Here is an 11,433-nt window from a genome sequence, read left to right as displayed (position 1 = left end):
TTATCCATCCCAATTCTATTCTCACAACTATCCTGTGAATTAGGTTTTGCTGAGGGCCTATGACTGGCAGGTATATGAATGCCACATGCCTTCATTTTGGTAACATGCTGGTGCAGCACCCTTATTTTATCCACCATATGGGCACCCCACCTTTTCTCAAGGCCACAACAGAGAGCACACATGCTGTTCTCCTTTTATCCCCATAACACCTTGGTTACGGAGAAAGAGTCATTTGCCCAAGGGCATCTAGTGAGCTTTATCGTTTGAGGGAGAGGGGTTGTAGCTGGGTTTTTCTTAGTGCTTCTAGCTCCTACAATACGCTAGCTCTCCCCATCCTATACACTCATTAGGCAATCAGTGGCTTATAGAATTGGGTCATTAGTTAATTAACTGTGTGCTGAAGCTGATAAATTTTAATCAGTTAAAAGTTCAATACTACAGAATGTCATTACAGCCCCTGGGACTTCCTTTCACAGACTTTCACACACTAGGGAACTTATTCTAACCTGCTCCTGCTGTCCAGAAGTCCTTATACCTAGAGGGGAACTGAAATGATGCAGTAACAGACTTCTTTATATTAAAAAGAAGTAACCATTAAAAGTATCCATTCATAATAGACTACAGACTCTAACAGTCCTGCTCATTTCTACTTCACTAGGCAAGATTAATATAGTAGATTCTGAGGGTGGAACAAATAATTTGCTTTCTGAATTTGATTTTTTTCACAATATTCCTTTTATTTTGAATTTTAATTTCTATTTTCCTTTCAAACATCTTAATCTGTTTATAATGTTAGGGCAGAATCCAGCCAAATGTAAGGACTTTTAAATCCCAATATTTTCAGAAGACGTGGGTTAAGTATATGCCTAAATCTTTTCCACAGAAATCAGTGGCTGACATACTGACTAATGAAGCACCAGCGATTTGTGGAGAGTGCGGGTGCTTCTGCACGGCAGACTAGCAGCACCTCATTGGTTGTACAGAGTGGAAGGGGAGATTTCCACTGATCTCTCCCACCCCCTGAAGTGCTCCCTGTGTAGAGAAGTGGGTCCCTGAGGACTGTGTGAGCCTCACAGACCCACTTCCGGATCACAGGAAGTAGTTTGAGGAGATGAACAAAAATCCCCCCACCCCATGCAAGTGTGCATATTCCTTTGTCTGGAAGCAGCAACTGTGCATGTGAAACATGAGTGTTTTATTAGAAGGGCTGGTACTTTGTTAGCTAGGATGTCAGCCATTGTAATTTACATTATCTTAAAATTCACCGGATTATGTACTTCTGCTATTGGCAATGTGTGTATGATTTGATGCAGCAGTTTTTGAGTCTCTTGTATTTTGAAGCTCCGTTTATAACAACTAGAGATGTGCAAATCAATTTGAATTGAATCAATTTGAGCTCAAATCGAATTGCTCCTAAATAAACGGCCCAATTTGAGTTCTAATCACTCAAATTGATTCGCGTGGTGAGCACCATTTGGGGCTGTTTCCCCCTTGCTGATTGGTTTACTGGCACTGACTTCTGATTGGCTTGAGATCTCCTTGCTTGTTCTCATTCAAATCAAGTGTTGTCAGGGGCTATGCCCCCATTGGCTGGGGGGAGGGGGGGAGGCCAAAGGAGGGATTTTCAAAATATATTTAAAGGGCTGCTAATGGAAGCAGAAAGACAGAGTCATTTGTGCCTCAGGAGAGAAGGATCATAAGAGAGTGACAGCAGCAGCAGCACTACCACTACCAAGAGCAGAGACTGGTGGTGGGGATTTGGGCCTGCCTGCCTGGCCCAGTGAGTGAGAGAGAGACAAAGAGTTCCTGCGTGCTGGGCTTCTGTGCCTCTCCCCCTCCCCTTTCCCTCTCTTTAACTGGGTGCTGCTTGGAATTTTAAATTTGAATCTCCCCTGCTAACTGGGCAAAGAGGTACCTTTTAACATGGTGAATCTCTTTATTTAGCAGGGGGACAGTATCTGGCCCTATCTACGCCCAGCACAGTACTTCCAGTGACTGCTGCTGGTGCCTGTCTTATGTTTCTTTTTAGACTGTGAGTCTTTTGGGGACAGGGATCCATCTTATTTGTTTGTTATTTCTCCATGTAAACTGCTTTGGAAACTTTTGTTGAAAAGCAGCATATAAATAGTTGTTGCTGTTGTTGTTGTTGCTTGTAACTAGCCCCATTGGCTTTAATACCTGCTCTGCTGATTCGTGCCCAACTCCCCCACCCCCCTCTTTAAACAAATGTACCAGCAGCCCCCAGTGGCTTTAACTGGGTGCTGCTTGGAATCTGATGTTATTCGGATGTCTTCTTATTCTTGCTTATAGTCATCCCCCAGTGGTTTTAATAACTGGGGTGATGTGATTATTATTTTTCTTATTTTGCAGCCCTGCTACCTTTGCTGCTGCTGTCTGTGTGTCTGGTGGATTTATTTTTGGGTTTTGTAGGCTGGTGTCTTCTGTGTGGTGCCCAGCCTGCCAGGCTCTCTCTGTTTCCCTCCCCACCACCAGGTGTTTTTGTTTTTATTTGGGGTGGGTGGAGATGGAGGTGTGTGCCCACCTGCTGGAACTCTCCTCCTCTCCCACCAGCTTTTGGAGTCCCGGTGTCTGCTCAGCCCAGAGTGCCTCTGAGAGCAACAACTGACAGACTTCAGCCAAAGACACCGGAGTGGAACCCCCTAGCTGAAGACACCAGAAGGTGAGAGAGTCCCTTCCTTGGATAGGTTATTAGAACGTATAATTCTTTAAATAGGGCCTAGTTTGGGGAAGGGGGATTAGGTAGGTAGTGGCAGGACTGTAGGACAGGAGGGGTGTGCTTGAGTCAGACAGGCCACTGTAATCCCCTGCCATTTGCCTTCCCCTCTCCTTAGACTTGCCCCATCATTGCTCGGTCCCCTAAAAAAAAAAAGCCCCAATCCCCAAATAAAGCCTGCTACCCTTATGAGAAACAGCACTTATAAAGATTGCTTAAAAGAGAATTAAACAATTATCAAGCCTGCTTCTTTGTTTGGAGAGATTTAATTTTTCTAACTTCTGTGTGTGCACCACAATACTATAGATGGCACTGTGCGTAGCACACAGAGCATAAATAGACCAGGGCCCACACACCCTTAAAGACACTTCCTCTTTCCCCACTCTTAACCCCCACATTAGAATTAGGGCTTTTTTAAAAAAAACCCAGGATGTCTGGGAGGGTGTGAAGCAGAGCCAGGGGCAGAGTGGCAGACATAGGGAAGGGTCATGCTGCTGGTCATGGTGGATGCCGGCAAAGGGGCCTATTCCCTGAGTTGCCCCAGTCCCCACTGATATGGTTATGCACAGGCTTTACTTTCTGGAGGAGCCTGGTTCCCCAGTGCAGCCACCTGTGGTGGCTAAGGTAGAATTAGAGGGAGGTTCTCCCCTGTCAGGGAAGAAGCTCTCCTTCCTGTGGCAGTGGAGGCGGCAGTGGATGATTGCTCTCTCCATCCTCCCCAATACTTGTTCACAGTGTGACACCCCAGTTTGAGACTGAGGAGGAGCAGGAAGTATCTCAATTTCCTGGACCTTCTCAGTCCCAGATGGAGAGCTGGTGGCCCCCAGAATGAACCAGTAGCTCCAGTACCACCACCACCAAAATGATCCTGGACTGATAGCAGCCTGGTATGGGACCATTTTGAGCTTTACCATTATGACCCACACTATGCTACCTGCCTGAATAGTTTGGGACATAGGTCAGCAAGGAGAAGGACCTCAAGCATCTTAAGATGTTGAAGATGCTGCAGCATCAGTGATTGCATCACCCAGGGTCCCTACGTCTGCTGTTAGGCCTGGTGTGTCCTTGGTTAGTGGCAAGGTACCTGCTCCAGCTCCCAAGCAGCAGAAGTTGTCTGCATGGTGGATGCAGTTGGTGGGCCATTAGTCTGGTTGCCCAGAGCTTCATCTCATCACTTGGGCCATTGCCAAGATAACTCGCTGAGGAGCGAGTTAGATCTTCCTGTGCTGGATGGGGTTACACTCCCCCAGAAGGAGCAGGTGCGCAGCTTGGGAGTACTCCTGGACCCAGGCCTCACCCTGGTATGTCACATGGAGGCCATGGCCAGGAGTGCTTTCTATCAGCTCCGGCTGATTCGACAGCTGCGCCCATTCCTCGAAGAGGATGACCTCAGAACAGTGGTGCATCAGCTGGTAACCTCCCAGCTTGACTATTGCAATGTGCTCTACGTGGGGTTGCCTTTGTACATAGTCCAGAAACTTCAGTTAGTTCAGAATGCGGCAGCCAGGTTGGTCTCTGGGGCAACCCAGAGAGACCATATGATGCCTGTTTTGAAACAGCTACACTGGCTGCCAATATGTTTCTGGGCAAAATACAAAGTGCTGGTTATTACCTTTAAAGCCCTGAACGGCTTGGGTCCGAGATATCTTAGAGAGCGCCTTCTTTTACATGATCCCCACCGCACGTTAAGGTCATCTGGGAAGGTCCGTCTCCAGTTACCACCGGTTCGTCTGGTGGCGACTCAGAGGCGGGCCTTCTCTGTGGCTGCTCCTGGACTGTGGAATGCACTCCCAGCAGAAATTCATAGTCTTAATTCTTTGCTGTCCTTAAAACCTATCTGTTTGGCCTGGCCTTTCAGGGTTTTTAATTTAGTTTTAACTGTTTTAATCTTAACCTGGTTTTCAGGGTTTTAATTGTTTTGATAGTTTAATTGGTTTTTAAGATGTTTTTAAATTTGATGTTTATATTTGTATTTCTATTTTAATTGTTTTTAATGATTTCTGTTTTTTAATTTTAAACCGCCCTGAGCCAGCTTGGAAGGGCGGTATAAAAATCGAATGAATTAAATAAATAAATAAATAAATAAATTGATTGCTTTGTACAACCAGCCGTTACAGATGGTGGAGAATGCCAGCTTCCACTCACTGCTCTGACTGCTTGCCCCCAACTACACCTCTTCATGCTTCACCTTCAGCAGGCGGGTGGTGCCCTCCCTATACTAGTTGTGGAGGAAGGCTGTGTCAGGGTGGTAGTGTGCAGTGGCCTCTGACACCAGTGTGCATGTCACTGCTGATCTGTAGAGCAGCAGGAGTGGGCTGCACACTGATTTCCTGTTCTTCATGGCACACTGGTTTGGGCAGGAGAGTGAGGGGACATCTGCTGCTGGTGGTGTGGCCAGACTCTCCAATGTAGAAAAACATAGGTGGGCTGTGCTGCAAGTGGAGGTGCTGGACACTGACCATATGGCAGATGAGCTGCTGGCTGCTATGGATCCCCAGGTGTGGGGATGGCTGTCCAGGTAGCTAAACCTTCACTGGGGATTCATGGTCACCGACAATGCTGCCAACATAACTAAGGCAGCTGAGCAGGGTCGATTTGCGTTCCTCCATTGTGTGGCACATACTCTGAACCTTGTCATGTGTGGTACACTTGGCCTTTCTGGGGCTGCAGCCAGGTGACACATCCCCACTGCAGGTGCTGGGTTCCCTCCTGTTGCTGCCATGGCTGCTCTTGTAGAGAGGTGCAGAAAGATAGCAGTTTTCTTCCCCCAGAGCATAAAGGGTAGGTGGATGCTCAAGGAGAAGCAGCTTGAGCTCCACCTACCTGAACACCTGACCTCTCAGAATGTTTAGACCTGGTGGAACTCCACGTTTCTCTTTCTCTGGCACCTGCAGGAGCAAGAGCTTCCCAGCCATATCCTGGCAAGGAGGTGTGGCTTGGAAGTGTGCAACCTATCCAACAAAGACTGGTTGTTCCTTTCCGAGGTTGTCTTGGCACTCAAACCATTCTTTATTGCTACTAACAACTTGTGTGCTGAGGCAACAAGGCTGAGCCAGGCTTTTCCCTGCTGCTCTTTCTTGAGAACATGGTGGGTGAGCTCCAGTCCAAGCTGGCCACTGGGGAAGTAATAATCTTGGCAGGTTGGCTGTGAACTGGAGTGTTAGATCAGCTCAGCAACCCTTTGGGTGCATCAGCAGCATATGTTTTGTTCTGTTTATGTGACCCACCCCTGTCCAGCTGCCCAGGTGGAGCGACCTCCTGGTTGCAAGGGTGAGGCAAGCAGAGAAGAGGAGGCTGGGGCACAACCAGGAGGAGGGTGCTGGAGCACCAACTGCTAGTGTGCAGTCCCCACCTAGCAGCAGTGTCACCACCACTTCTCAGTCCAGCAGGATGGTGTCCCTGGCAGGACCAAGTGAGATGATGGTTCTACCTCTGCATTCCACCATTAGTTCATGGAGGGGTTCCTTGGCTCCTTGCCAGTGGTATGGTAGGAGCCCACTCAGCCCTGCAGCAGTGCTGAGCAGTGTGTGCTGCAATACCTCCAGGAGCTGGTGGCAGTCAATCCAGTTTTGGGCAATGCAGTGCCAAGTCTGGCTGGACTTGGTGGTGGTCACCGGATGGTTCCTCTTGTGCCTGCCAACCAGCATACAGAGTGAGAGGGTGTTCTCCATGGCCGGGGATGTGGTGACAACCCATTGTACATGCATGGATGCTGACATGGTGGTGCAGCTGTTCTTCCTGAAGGCCAGCCTCCCCCTGCTGGGCTATCCTGAGCTAGCAATGGAGGGTGAGTGACTCATGGTCATCCCCACCCACAGCAACACCTCTGGTAGCTCACCCCACCCTGGCCAATCCCAAACCCAGATGTGTCACAGTCTGCCTGTTAGTGCTGCTGCCACATGCAGACAGACACGCATGCCATAGCCATGTCTGATGATGATGATGATGATGGACTGGTGCCTTGACCCATGTGTCAGCCTATGAGCTGGGGCCCAGCACCAATCTGAGGCTGTGGTGTTATCAAAACACAGGCAGGAAGTGATGGAGGGATGAACATTGGGGATTAGAAGAAAGAAGAATTCTCCTGGTAAGAGCATACACTTTGTTTCTTGTCAAACCATTGGTCCATCAGGCCATGACTGCTCTGTCCTCCTGTCTCTCTGTGGCAGGCAGGATGAAAGGAAGGGACATTTGATTTTTTGGGTTTTCAATATGCTTGCTGTTAACTATCTGGTTTTGGATCTCAGATCGACAAAGGCAGAATTTGTGTGCCTGCCTGCCATCCTTGAGTTGTGGTTTAGTCTGCTTGTAAAATGGTGTTGTGGTAAGAAATGGACTGGGGCAGCTCAGCTCTGTGTGTCTTTGTGTAATATTTCTTGGTGACTGCTGTGATGAGCTCCTTGTCTGCCTTGAGACTAACTTGTGCTTCACTCACTGCTCTGGTCTGCTCTTCTATCTGTATTAAGCATTGCAAGATGTACTCAATCAAAATGTGGCTGAAGAACTTGTTATAATTGAGCTTATGGTTATGGCTATGCATGCCGGCTGCTAAGGGTGTTGCTATGGCAGCTGTTTTAATGCTGAAATAAGGAGTCATAATTGTGTGTGAAAGAGCAACTTGCCAGTTACATTACTACAGTGCAGGCATTGTGGCTGGCAGTGGATTCAGGGTCAGTGATTCTTTTTTTGGCCATTTTTGGACTGTGTATTTGGAACAATGTATGTTCAGTTTTAGGAGAGACTGTGTGGTTCAGTACTGCAGTGTTTTTCAAGGCAGGGTTGCAAAATTTGTGCACTCTGCTTATTTTGGCCATAGGAAACAATAGGGAACTTGAATCACCTCATTTTCCCGATGGGTAGGTCGTCTAGACACCAAAGTGGGTTGGGTGGTATGATATGATGGGTTCTAGTTACTGTCCAACCCACAAAAGAAATGGGCAAGTGGGTGGTTTTTTAAAGAAAAAAGTAACCTTTCGGCCCGAAACCCATAGGATCCTAGGAGAATAGTACAATCAGATATTGTTTAAATTAATGAAAAGCATTAGATTATCATTTACAAACAAAACTATTAATAAAAGAAATCATAAAGGCAATTTAGACTCAAACCAGTTTCTAGAGCAATTTACCTGATCCTGCATCAGCAGATGATAGCAGTTCTATTAATACATATTATGCATTATTTATTATAAGAGGAAATGGTTCTGTGGGATAAGACTCACATGTGTATGCCATGCTTGCTTCTTGAATTCTAAGAATAAATATGCCTTAATTTTCTATTTAAGCACACTCAATTTTGTTTAAAAAATGCAGCAAATTTTATAACTATAACAATGCATGAGTTCTGTGGGGGTAAGCTGTGCCATAGAATCAGCAATTGATCTCTCCTCTGCTGCTTAATGGTTAAAACCAGTATATTTATTTGATCACCTTCAAAATATTTTAGTGACTTTCTTTGGCTGAGTAAAAAAAAAATCATATCATCAAAAACCAGAAATAGTTTAAATAAACTATTTAAAAATAGGGATGTGAACAAATCAATTTTTGTGATTCAATTCGAAGTTGAATTGAATCAGCCAGACTTGATTCAAAACTCAAATCTGATCAGATTTTATTTGAGTTGATTCGATTCAAATTGATTTGACCCAATTTTAAAGGTCCAGGGGGCAGCAACATGGGGTGATGGGTAGGGCTCCATGGCTGTCACCTACCACCCATATTTCAAGGCAGTGAGGTACTCAGTTGGTTTTATAATGATATTTTTGGCCATGGGGAATAATGGGGATTCAAATCAGTTCTAACCTAAACCCTAACCCCCATCCCCAGCTTTCTTTCTTTCTTTTTAAAGCTAAGCTCTAGCCCTTGTAGAAGTGGAGTTATGGAGCAAAATGCATGGTCACTATTTTTGTTTAGACTCTTTGGTGTGTAACCGCCCTGAGCAATTTTTGGAAGGGCGGTATAGAAATTGAATAATAATGATAATTATGATGATGACAATTTTCCCTCATAATGAATCCCTATGAGAATTCATTACACACCAAAGAGTCTAAACCCATAAAAAAATAGTGACCACACATTCTGCTTCATAACTCCTCTTCTACGAGGGCTAGACCTTGGCTTATTATTATTATTTTAAATGAAAGCTGGGAATAAGGGAAAACTTGAAACTGAAATCTCAGATTGATTTGAATAGAATCTGGGGAGATTAGATTTGAACTTGAATTTGGCCACGGGTGTCTGGGCAGATTCATTTCGTGGTTGAATCACTCAAATTGACCAAATTGGAGTCGGTTCAATTCTACCTCAAAACTATTCACACTTCCCTATTGTAAAATGTTTTGTATGCATCACATACTAGGCACATAAGCAAGGACTCAAATATATATGAAGAGCTCTGGTAAATCAGACCAAAGGTCCATTTATTCTGACATTCTATGTTCATCAGTCAGCCAGATGCTATTTGAAAGCTTTCAAGCATAGCATGAAATCAACAGCCAATCTGAACTTCTATTAAAAGATATCTGAAAATTCTTGAATTGGAAGAGAACTCATTCATCCATTATTTGAAAGTTTTACTAAACCCAAGCCAGAGAAACCAAATGGTCAAAAGCCATGCATAGCACCTGGGCTCAATTTCCTTTTAAAAGGTCTACAGCTCCCCAAATCATCAACAGTAGCAGGACAACATACTTATTAAAGAGATGCTTTCTGTGGCAAGGGTTGAGATTTGACATTTTTGTTTTGACACAATAGCAGCCCTTTCTCCTATGATGATGACCATTAATCATGTTAGTCAACATGGACTAGCAGCAATCAGAATGAACTATGGGCAATAGGTAACCTGATAAGGGTGTACACGGAACCAGGTTTGGCAGTTTGGTTTGAATTAGAATTAAATTCAAACCAAACCACCGGTCTGTTTGCTGATTTGGTCAAACTGGCCAGTGGTCCAGTCCATTTGGTTGAACCAAGTCGAATTGGTTTGACCCAGTTCAAGGGCTGGGTCAAACCAATTCAAGACCCATCAGGTGAGGATTCCCCTTTACAAGCAAAGGAGTGAGGGAATCATTTAAAAGTCTTCTAAGGGTGGCTCGGGGCAGGTCAGCAAGAGGGCACCTTATCAGTGTCTCCTGAAAAACCCACCAACCATCTGCCCCAGCAGCACAGGCTGGTGGCGGCCCTTTTCCGGCCTCCATGGATGCACGGGTGTAATTTGTGTGTCCTCCATGGATGTGCAGAGATCATGGGATCCTCTCACTGTCCCCCCGGCCACCCTAGAAGACTTTTAAAGGATTCCCCTACCCCTTTGCTTTACAAGCATCGCCCACAAACCAGATCAAACTGGTTCATATTGGACCAGTCTATATCAGCGGGTCTGGTTTGAGTTTGAACCGGTTCAAATGGGCTGGTGAGACTCAAGCCCGGTTCATTTGAAACTGGTTCAGCACACCCTATAACCCTGATCAGATTGCTGATCAGCTGAAAAAACATTCATGTGGAAAGGTGAGTTTCGTCTTTATCTTTTCTGCAAGAAAGGGACATTTTCCTTTGTCTTCAGCAAAGTAAGAGAGTGCTTGTTTTGTCCACAGAGAGCCCTCTACAAAAGTGCAACAGAGACAATGTAAGAATGGCATTTCATGGGAAAACTGACACATTTCATGAAGATGAAGCCTGGCAGCAATGTATTGCAACTGGGTTCATAATTTGTGGGAAATGTGAGCACACATGAGGAGGGCCGGCATATAGCAATGTTTCTCTGTGTAGGTGGTAATAAAACAATTTCCTTCTTTGACCCAAACTACAAAAGTCTTGTATTCTGTTCACCCTATAGTAGGTCCCAACAGGGGCTTCTGTTGGGGAGATGGAGCTTTTTTAGTCATAAATACTGCACCATCATAAATGTCTACAAATTGGATACTTAAACAAATCTTAGGAGGGGGGATATTAAACACAGTGAAAATATGAGACTGTACCCAAAAACTGTTAGGTACAAGCAATAGGGCTATTGTCTGGAAGGGAGGAAGGTTAGAGGTCCACTTTATACTGGGCAGTTTACACATAACGTGGAACTTGAGGTTCTTCCATCTCAGATATGGAGGAAACCTGAAGTTGTTACTGTAGACAGTCACATACCTGTACCTCCATTTGTTTGCATTAGCCAAGTTGCTCCAGAGGTATGTCTCCTAGCTGTGCCTCCTAGTGAAGCCCTGAATGCTATCCTAGCCTGGCTTGTTCTTCCTTGTAGCTATTTGTCCCAATGACAAAGGGTTGGACTCACCTGGAATGAACCAGAGGTTCATCAAGAGTTCAGATTCAGATATACTGTGCACCTCACTGAGAGCAGAACTTGATTGGCAAGCCAACTTCAAATCTTGGTTATCTCAGTTTGAGGCCCTGAGTAAACCTCAGCTTCCTGCTTTGGTGTGGGTTCAGATAGTCACAGACAAGTTGGTTACCAACTTTGCAGGTAGGCTCCATATTATGTATGAACCCACCCTCTAACAGGAAATGGAAGCCTTATGAAAAACTGCAGAGTTAAATAATCAACTTGGTGCTGGGATCAGTCCTAATCCTTGCACTCTGCACTGGGGTAGCCTGAGTTCTGTACCCGGGCTAATAGTGAGGTAGAAGGGTGTGGGTTTGCCATTTTTCGCCACTCTCCAGTTGAGTGGCTGCTCTTCTTCCCCACTCCCCACCTGTGT

General features: G+C 45.4%; 1 long non-coding RNA gene across 1 annotated transcript; it reads left to right on the top strand.

Moving 5' to 3' along the window:
* Window positions 1–1,664: 1,664 nt before the first annotated feature.
* Window positions 1,665–10,400, top strand: LOC128323931 (uncharacterized). Its single transcript, XR_008306532.1, has 3 exons — window positions 1,665–1,780; window positions 2,572–2,680; window positions 10,321–10,400. It is a non-coding gene; the product is annotated as an uncharacterized LOC128323931 (long non-coding RNA).
* The last annotated feature ends 1,033 nt before the right edge of the window (window positions 10,401–11,433 follow it).

This window comes from Hemicordylus capensis, chromosome 1 (assembly GCF_027244095.1).
Source record: "Hemicordylus capensis ecotype Gifberg chromosome 1, rHemCap1.1.pri, whole genome shotgun sequence".
NCBI classification, from domain to species: Eukaryota; Metazoa; Chordata; class Lepidosauria; order Squamata; family Cordylidae; genus Hemicordylus; species Hemicordylus capensis.
This window is presented reverse-complemented; position numbering and strand designations above follow the sequence as displayed.